Source organism: Sorex fumeus, unplaced genomic scaffold (genome assembly GCF_029834395.1).
Source record: "Sorex fumeus unplaced genomic scaffold, SorFum_2.1 ptg000070l, whole genome shotgun sequence".
Lineage (NCBI taxonomy): Eukaryota > Metazoa > Chordata > Mammalia > Eulipotyphla > Soricidae > Sorex > Sorex fumeus.
Genome location: NW_026606127.1, coordinates 2,411,213 through 2,421,082, shown reverse-complemented (window position 1 = coordinate 2,421,082; position 9,870 = coordinate 2,411,213). Strand labels below are relative to the sequence as shown.

The following is a 9,870-nucleotide window of genomic DNA, read 5'->3' as shown; positions in this document are numbered from 1 at the left end:
TTGGATGACTACAACTTTGTAGTAGGGATTGAAGTTGGGGAAGGTGTTCCCTTCTTTTTACCAAAGATTGCTTTAGCTCTTCATGGGAGTTTATGGTTTTGTATGAGTTTCAAGAGTGTTTAATCTATTTATTTGAAAAATGTTATGGGTATCCTTATAGAAAGTGCATTAAATCTTTATATAGCTTTGGGGTGTATTGCCATTCTGACAGTGTTAAACCTCTCAATCCATGAGCATGCGATGTGATTCCATTTCCTCATATACTCTCTTATTTTGTGAAGTAGTGTTTTGTAGGTTTTTTTTTTTTGGTATAGTTCCTTAAGTAAACCCTGAGTATTGCTGGATGTACCTTCCAAAACAGAAAGAAAATGTCAATACTGATTGAATGGTATTAAGAAATTGTTTTTAATTTTTAGACGTATTGTATTATGTATGCGTGCACATACACATGCATGCTCAATTCTTATCTATTGAAGAGAAAGCTGAAATTATTTGAAATTTCTTTCAAAATGGAGAGAGGACATAAGGGTTGATAGCACAGCGGGTAGGGCGTTCGCCTTACAAGCGGTCAACATGGCCGACCCGCGTTCGATTCCTCCGCCCCTCTCGGAGAGCCCGGCAAGCTACCGAGAGTATTCAATATGCCAGACACAGTAACAACAAAGTCTCCAATGGAGACGTTACTGGGCCCGCTCGAGCAAATCGACGATCAACGGGAGGGCCTTTACCTTTACCTTTACCTTAACCTTTTTAGTTGATTCCAATATACTCGATTTTCTGAGGTATTATTGTGAATGGGATTGTTTTTCTCTATCTCTTTTTTCTCTTTCATTATTAATATATGGGAAAGCCATGGCGTACCAGATATTGATTTTGCAATATGCTACTTTACTAAACAAATCTATTGTTCCCAGGAGCCTTTTTGGAGATTCTTTGGGATTTTCTATGTATAGTATCATATTATCTCCAAATAGTAAAAGCTTGAGTTCTTCCTTTTTTATATGGTTGCCCTTGATATCTTTTTTTTTTTTTACCAAAATCATATGGCAAGTACTTCAAGTACTATGAAGAATAGGAGTTTTGAGAGTGGGTAACTTGTTTTGTGCCTGATTATATTCTGGAATTCTATTTCATTGATTTCTGCTCCAAGCCTTTGGTTTTTCCCCCTTGAGAATAATACTTGCTGTGGGTTTGTGGTAATTTGCTTTGACTATATTGAGGAAAGTACTTTCAACTCCCATTTTCTTGAGAGTTTTTCATCATGAATGGGTGCTGGATCTCATCAAATGCTTTATCTACATCTATTGATATGATCATATGACTTTTATCTTTATTTTATTGAGATGGTGTATTCTGTTGATTGACTAGAGAATGTTAAGCCATCCTTGCATCCCCAAGCTAAACCTACTTGGTCATAGTGTGTGATCTTTTGTTGAGTTTCTAGATTCTCTTTGCTGGTATTTTCTTGAAAATTTTTGTATCTGTATTCACAAAGGAAATAGGTCTCAATTTCCTTTTTTTTGTGGTGTCTCTGTCGATTTGAGTATTAGGGTGATCTTTGCCTCACAGAAACTATTTGGGAGTATTTCTGTTTCTTCAATTTCCTGGAAAATCTTAAAAATGTTGGAAGCAGTTCCTCTTTAAAGGTTTGAAATAGTTCACTATTGAATCCATCTGGGACCTGGATTCTGTTTGGGGGTATAATTTTGACCATTATTTCAATTTCCTTGTTAGTGATAGGTCAAGTATTCCAAATCTTCTTGGTTCAGCCTTGGGAGGTAATTGGAATCCAATAATTTATAAATTTTTTTCAAGATTCTCTCATTTCCTGCTGCAAAGATTCTCAAAATAATCTCTGATGATCCTATGGATTTCTGTACTTTCTATTAGGATACCCCCTTTGCATTTCTGATTCGATTTATTAGAATTCTTTCTCTTTGTTCCTTTGAGAGGCTTCTCATGGTTTAATGATCTTATTTATTTTCTCAAAGAACCAGTTTTTGTTCTTATTGGTCTTCTGGATTGTATTTTGGGATTCTAGCTCATTGATGTCTGGTACAAGTTTTATTATTTCCTTCCTCCATTCTAGTTTGGACTACTTTTGTTGGTTATTTTCCAAAATCTTGAGCTCTAATTTATTCTTGTAGGCCCTTTCTTTCTTCCTGATGAATTCTGGCAGAACTATAATCTTTCCTCTTAACACTGCTTTTGCTGTGTCCCACAAGTTCTGGTAGCTCGTGTCCTCATTCTCATTTGTTTATGGAAACTTTTTATTTCCTCTTTGATTCTTCCCTAAGCCATCGGTTGTTCATTACTTCCCTTAAAGAAAATATTTCCTTGCTGAGCTTCAGTCTGTTTGATCTATCGAGAAGTGACAAAGAAGTGTTGAAATCTCCTACTAGTATTGTGTTGCTATCAATGTTTTTCTATAAGTCTATTAGAAGTTGTTTTAAAGTATTTTGCTGGTCTGTCATTAGGATCATATACATTGAGGAGGGTGAGTTCTTTCTGATGTACATATCCCATGATCATTAAGAAATGACCGTCACTGTCTCTTATAACCTTTAATCTGAAGTTCTTGTGGTCTGATACTAGTATGGCCACTCCAGGTTTGCGGAGGTGATATTTTCTTGAAAACTTGTTTCCCAGCCTTTTACTTTTAGCCCATGGGTGCTTTGATTGTTCAGACATGTTTCTTGCAGGCAGCAGAATGTTGGGTTCAGTTTTCTAATTCATCTTCCTATTCTGTGCCTCTGAATTGGCACATTTAGTCCATTGACATTGAGAGAGATTGTTGTTTTGGGGATTTGTGCTCTCTTTATGTATAATTTTTGTACTTGTGGGGATTGTCTTAGCTTAAAGTATACCTGTTAATTCTTCTTGCAACAAAAATATGGAATGCTTTACAAGTTTGCATGTTATCTCTGTACAAGGACCATGCTCATCATTGTATCATTTCAATTTTAAGATATGTGCTATCAAACCTATTAGGAGTTAATTTTTCCATATTTTTCTCTTCTTATTACTTTGACTGTTGTCCTTCCTCACTCCTATGGCAGACAATGATTGCTAATCAAGGAATGTATTTCAAAGCAGCATGAATAAATAGATTTAGAACTTTAATGTCCCAGAAATAAAAATATGGTTTTTACTATATTATCGTTTACCCTACCCCCTAGGCATTAGTTTTACAAAATAATTCTTTTGGAAGATGGTATATGAGTTTGTTTAATGTTGTTCCCTGAATCCTTCATTAAGAACATTAAAATAGAGCCTTTTGCTGTTCTCACCTCAGTCCTGTGTACATCTCCAGGAAAAGGTGGATGGTGTTGTCTGCACTTTGACCACCTTGAATGTATGTAGGATTTTTCTCCTGAAGGATGAGGTGAGGATCATATTGATGATTTCATTCCACCTTATTACAAGTTCAACTTGAATGGAAGGTGAGACTCATGAGGCTCCTATAAAGGACAGAACAAAGGGTCTCAGTGAAGTTTAATGGCCAACTCACATTAACAACATAGATGACTCAAAGTAACCTGTGTGCATCTTTGTGTGTAGTGAGTTTCATATCTACTGATAGTGATTGTCAGTCATGACACATGGGAAAAACAGACCTGTAATTAAAAAATCTAGTTCTCTGAGCAGAGTGGGGTCTCTGAGGTGATTGACCAAGTGCGTAGTAATTTATTACTAAGCACAAAAGTATTTTGAATGATGTGTACTTTTCGATCTAAAATTAATTCCAAATATGTCTAAAACGACAGTGTCCTGACCTCGCACATGGCTTTCCTCACCGAGGCCCCTTGGAGGTGCCGGGGTGAATTTCCCTCACGGACCTGATTAGAGCCCCGGCAGCTGAAGACCTCTGCAACCAGCCATAGGTAGGCTTAAGACCACCCTTCCCAAGCTTGAAGGAGCCTCATGCATGAAGGAACTGGAAGAGGAACCCAGATGTGCAGAACCGGGGGATGAGATCTCTATGGCTGCTCAGATCAAGACTGTGCCCCCTCCTTCCAGATCCCCCATCTTCTAATAATTCAGTGCTACAACCACGAACTGCCCCTGGATCCACGTAATGCCATCAATGGCCAACATCCAGAGACTGGATCCTATTTAGAAGACAGCAACTCTGATTGTCCAGTTCTCACTCTCAGAGAACCTGGTAGGCTTCTGCGAGTATCTTGCCCGCATGGCGGAGTCTTTGTTTCTGGTCACTGTTTCTTTTGAGGTACAGAAGCTGCTTAATTTAAGATAGTCCCCTTTGTTTATCTCTGTTTCCAGTTGCTTGGCAAGTGGCGTGTTATATTTGAAGATAGCTTTAGCTTCAATGTCGTGGAGGGATTTGCCGACCTTGTCATCAATGAACCTGAGGGATTCTGGTCTGATGTTGAGGCCTTTGACCCATTTTTATCTGACTTTTGTGCATGGTGTTAGGTAGAGGTCTGAGCCATTTTTTTTTTTTTTGCATGTAGCTGTCCAGTTTTTTCTGCACCGTTTGTTAAGGAGGACTCTCTTGAACCACTTCACATTTCTTTCTCCCTTATAAAGATTAGATGATTATATATTTGAGGGTGTGTGTCAGTATATTCAATCCTTTTCCATTGGTCTACAGCTGAGCCTTTGTTTGAGTCCCATGCTGTTCTCATTATTATCGTTTGTAGTAGAGTTTGAGGTTGGGGAAGGTGATGCCTCCATTGTCTTTTCCCCAAGAATTGCTTTAGCTATTCGTGTGCGTTTGTTGTTCCATGTGAATTTCAGGAGTGCTTGATCAATTTCTTTGAAGAATGTCATGGGTATCTTTATAGGGATCAAGTTGAATTTTTACAATGCTTCGTGGAGAATTGCCATTTTGACAATGTTAAATCTCCCATTCCATATGCAGTATATATGTTTCCATTTCCTCGTGTCCTTTTTAATTTCCTGATGTATAGGTCCTTTACCTCTTTAGTTAAGCTGATTCCAAGGTTCTTGATTTTCTGAGGCACGATTGTGAATGGGATTGCTTTTTCATGTCACTTTCTTCTCTCTCATTACTTGCATATAAAGAAGCCATAGACTTTTGGGTATTGAGTTTATAGCCTGCAATTTTACTATAAATGTCTATTGTCTCTGGGAGTTTTTCGTAGAGATTTTAGTATTCTCTGAATATAGTATGATATCTTCTGTGAAGAGTGAGAGATTATTTCTAATTTTCATACATGAAAAACCCTTAATATCTTTTTCTTATCTATTTTCTCTTCCAAGTACTTCCAGTACTACATTGAACAGAAGTTCCAAAATGAATTTTTACTTAGCACATTCTGTCTGTAAATTTCTATGCTAAGAATGGTGGAATAAACAGTGATATCTTAGTAATTTACAAGTAAATTATGAAGACAGATAATTTAAAAGAATTTCTTTGTATAAATTTCCAAAATATGTAGCTTTTATTAAATATATTAAGAATAAATCGTAGGTCTTGATTATACCATGAAGATTATTTTCCTGTTAGAAGATACCCTTCTGAAATGCAAAAAGAGACACATTTTGAAAATGTTGATTATTCGTTCATTCATTCAATGAATATTTGTTAGTCTGGTGGTGCAGTGCCTGCAGGAAGTCAACCTGTACCCTCAGGTGAGTACATCAACAGTCTGATGGTGTCTTCATGCTTCCTGATAACCTCAAATCGCCACTGTGCCTCTGGCTGGCTCCCAACAACTCAGGACTACGTTTCCCGAGAAATTAAACTCCCAAAAGATATGTGGGAGCCATGTTCACAAACCACCCCTGGCTCAGCTATACAAGCTAATGCATTGGTCTTGTTTCAGAGACCCATAGACATATCTGGAACACATCAACAGCCACAGTTAACCTTGGACCTGCAAAAGGCTGAACACACTAGGGTAAATCGGAGGGAGGCAGGTTAGTTTGGTGCCCACCCAACCAGAACCCAGTGCAGCCACTTGCTCCCACAATCCAAAATCGCCATCATGCTCTCCTTGCTCTCCTCTGGTTTCCATCATCTCAGGATGGCTCTCACTGAAATATTACAGCTGAAAATTCGGATATGCGGGTTTTGTGACTGAAATCTCCAGGCTTTCTCTGGGCAGGATGGGCATCCCACCCTCACTGCCCTGTACTTATGGAAGCCTCAGCAGACATTTCCATACCTCAAAGCTACTACAGGTTTACCTTCCTGATAAAAATGCTAAATTCCTTGAACAAACATGATGACCTCTTAGTACCTGTACGAGACCCTTAATGCACAAAATAAAAAGGAGACAGAGAGAAAGAATTAAAGAGCCTGCCATAGAGACACACTGGGGGTGGGGGTAGGGTGTTGGGGGATGGTTTTAGGGAACCAGGAATATTGGTTTTAGGAAATGTACACTAGAGGAGTGATGGATGTTGGATCGTTGTATGACTGGAAGAAAATTATGAATAGATTTGCAATGGTTTATCTCACAGATATTGGATAAAACATTAAAAATATATATCCTTCATTTGTACCTCAGAATACTGATGGAACTTTAAAACCCAGCATATCTATTTTTGTGTTCTCTGTAGGAAAAAAAATTTTACTCACCTGTCTGCCAATAGCTTGTAGAAAGCTAAACCCAAAGATATATCAATGACTGTCTTTTGCATAAATACTGTAATTGCAGCTATGTTATGTTTTAGAATCAGTTCATGGACAAGACGTCAAGAGGAGCAGTGGCAAAGTGCATCAATGTTGAATGGATAATGTTTCAGAAGCTTGCAAGGGAGATGCGAAGCTTTGGCATGAGAAAAGGGAAGAAACAGAAGAGTGAAGTACTAATAAGTATCATGAGAAAAATACAAGGGAGGACATTTCCTGGCAAGTGTCACACTCTGTTGAGCTTTTGCTGAGGATAAGTATTAGAAAGTATCTTTCCCATTTAGTGGCAAAAAGGTAACTTTGATGGGTGTATTTAAAATTTACTTTAACGATTAGAATTACCAAGAGATAAAAAGTTACAAAGTTGCTCATAATTGAGTTTCAGTCATCTAATGTTCTAGAACCTTTCCAGTATATTGGGGCATTTTTGAAGGAATATCCCTGGTGCGAAGACTAGGGCATCTGAATCTTAACACATTTCACCAAATATTTGATCTGTACTCACTTGATTTACACTGTCTCCCCTGCTCTTTGATTTATGTTTTCATGCAATATTTCCTTGTGAACCTCACCTCAAGTGAGGCTCCCTATTTAAGACAAGTACATGTTTCTGGGGCACTACATATTTTTTGGTTGCTGGGAGAGACTCTAAAGCAATGCTCAGGAGGTGTGGGGGCCCCACAGACAATTCTCAGAAAACGTGGCCATGGTGCTTGGGGTCCTCTGAGGCTAAACAGCCTTTGATACTCTGGCAAGCAGGTGGTGCTGGGAGTCAAATTGGGTGCATGTGAGACAAGTTCCATAAGCACTACACTATCTCCTGCGGCCCTGGGTATTAGATTTATGTCAGCATTCTGTCATCCTCCCTTTTGTCAGAAAGCAGAGACTTGTGCAGGAGAAAGTGGAAGAGACTTTAGGGTTTAGCTAGGTTGACTGAGTAGCTGGTGATACCATTAAGATTGGAACATAAAGTAAAAATAAAACAAGAGCTCCGTGCCTTTTCCCCCTGAACTCGACACCCTCCACATGGGTACACCTGCGGGCAACAACTGCAGCAGCTCCTTTGGACTATCCATCAGCTAATCAGCCCCTCCCCTCCAGGTGGGTAGAGGGAGCACAAGCCAGGTTCACCACTCCTCCACTCCTCAGCCCCAGCCCCCGCCTTTTCCTGCAGAACTGGACACCCTCCAGCAGGGGACACCTGAGGCAGCTCCATGGGATTTTCCATTGCTCCTCCTACATTCCAGGATCCTGGGTGGGAGTGACCCTGGGATGAGCCAGATGCGTGGCCACCATATAGGGAGCAGTTCCTCCCAGAATTGGGAGTGGCCTTCTCCTGGGTGGCCAGCCGCAGTTATATTTCCCAATCTGGGCACTCAGGACTTTCATCTCTCACTTAGTCGCTTAATACCGACTAAAAATTTCTGACCACCTCTACTAGAATACAATAACATCCCACTCTCCTACTCCATTTATAACAAAAGACCTGTATGAAATGTGCTGTACAAGCTCAAAACTAAAAAGTACCTCCTCCAAAGCGCAAATCTCCACCACGAGGAGAATATGAAGAAAAGAATCCCGAATCCTCAACCGAGGTTTTCCACAATTGCACTCTCTTTGATAAAGAATTCCAGGATAAAATGCAGAGGGTGTTCAAGGACCTACTCAAAGAATCAATGGAATAGATATCCAAAGATTAAAGAAGAAATGAAAAAACAATAGAAAAGAGAGCCAAGAAAATACAGGAAGAAAAGAGAACAGAATTTTAAAAAGCTACAAAAAGAAGAGTCACAAATAAAGGATTCAGTGGATGAAATTAAAAAGTTAGTAAGTGCCCTTAGCAATAGGATAAGTGCAGCTGAACAGAGGATCAGCGAGCTTGAAGATGAGCAACAGAAATCCCACTGGGAAGAACAAGCAATAGGAAAAGACCTCAACCCCAATGAAAAAGCTAGAGTAAAAGAAACCATTGCTGAAAAGCTCCCAGAGTTAAGGAAAGCAGACATCCAGATCCAAGGAGCCAGAAGGGTACCAGCTAAAGGAGACCCCAGAAAAAACACTCCAAGCATATCATAGTCAGAACGATGGATGCTGTGGACAGAGACACAATATTACAAGCAGCAAGGTCAAAGAAAGAAATTACATACAAAGGAGCACCCCTTAGATTCACAGCAGACCTATCAGTGGAAACCCTCAAAGCCGAAGGCAATGGTTGTATATAGTGAAAAAATTCAAAGAAATGAACGCCTCACCGAGAATACTCTATCCAGCAAAACTCTCACTCAAATTCGATGGAACGATACACCACTTTTTAGATAAACACAAACTCAGCAACTTCATACACTCAAAACCAAATCTAAAAGAAGAACTAAAGGGACTCCTGTAAGAAAAGAATGAAAACACGTGTAAACACAATCAACTCCTACAGGAAGATGGCACAAAACCCCATGACAATACTCTCCCTTAATGTCAATGGTCTAAATGCACCTACCAAGAGACACAGAGTGGCAAAACGGATCCAGAAACTGAAATCACAATTCTGTTGTCTACAAGAAACTCATCTGAACAATCAGAGTAATCACAGACTCAAAGTGAAAGGATGGAAAACAATCCTGCAAGCAACCAGCTCCATCACAAAAGCTGGGATGGCCACACTAGTATCCGAAAACATTAATTTCAGGCTGAAAAATATTAGAAGGGACAGCGAAGGCCACTTTCTCTTCATCAAGGGATACATTCCACAGGAAGAAATCATACTCTTAAATGTATAAGTACCTAATGAAGGAACAGCTAGATACTTAAAACAACTGCTAACAGATTTTAAAGAGGACAGTGCTAACAACACAATAGTAGATGGAGACTTCAACATCGCTTATCACCTCTGGATAGATCAACAAGAACAAAACTCAGCAAGGAAACATTGGCTTTGAATGAAGAAATAGAAGAGAAAGGTCTTATAGACCTATACAGGGCTTTACACGCCCCAAAGAAAGAATACACATTCTTCTCCAGTGCTCCTGGAACATTTTCCAAAATCGACTATGTGCTAGGCCACAAAACATACCTCAATAGAATCAGGAAGATAGAAAGAGTATCAACAATCTTTTCAGACCATGATGCACTGAGGCTAGATGTGAATCACACGCAGACACGGACAACCAAATCGAACACCTGGAAAATAAACAAGTCACTGCTGAACAATGTGTGGGTCAAGAAGGACGTCAAGGAAGAAATCAAAAGATACC

General features: G+C 39.3%; 1 pseudogene; it reads right to left on the bottom strand.

The window, feature by feature from the left end:
* Positions 1-2,887: 2,887 nt before the first annotated feature.
* Positions 2,888-2,984, bottom strand: LOC130037169 (uncharacterized; annotated as a pseudogene).
* Between the last annotated feature and the right edge of the window lie 6,886 nt (positions 2,985-9,870).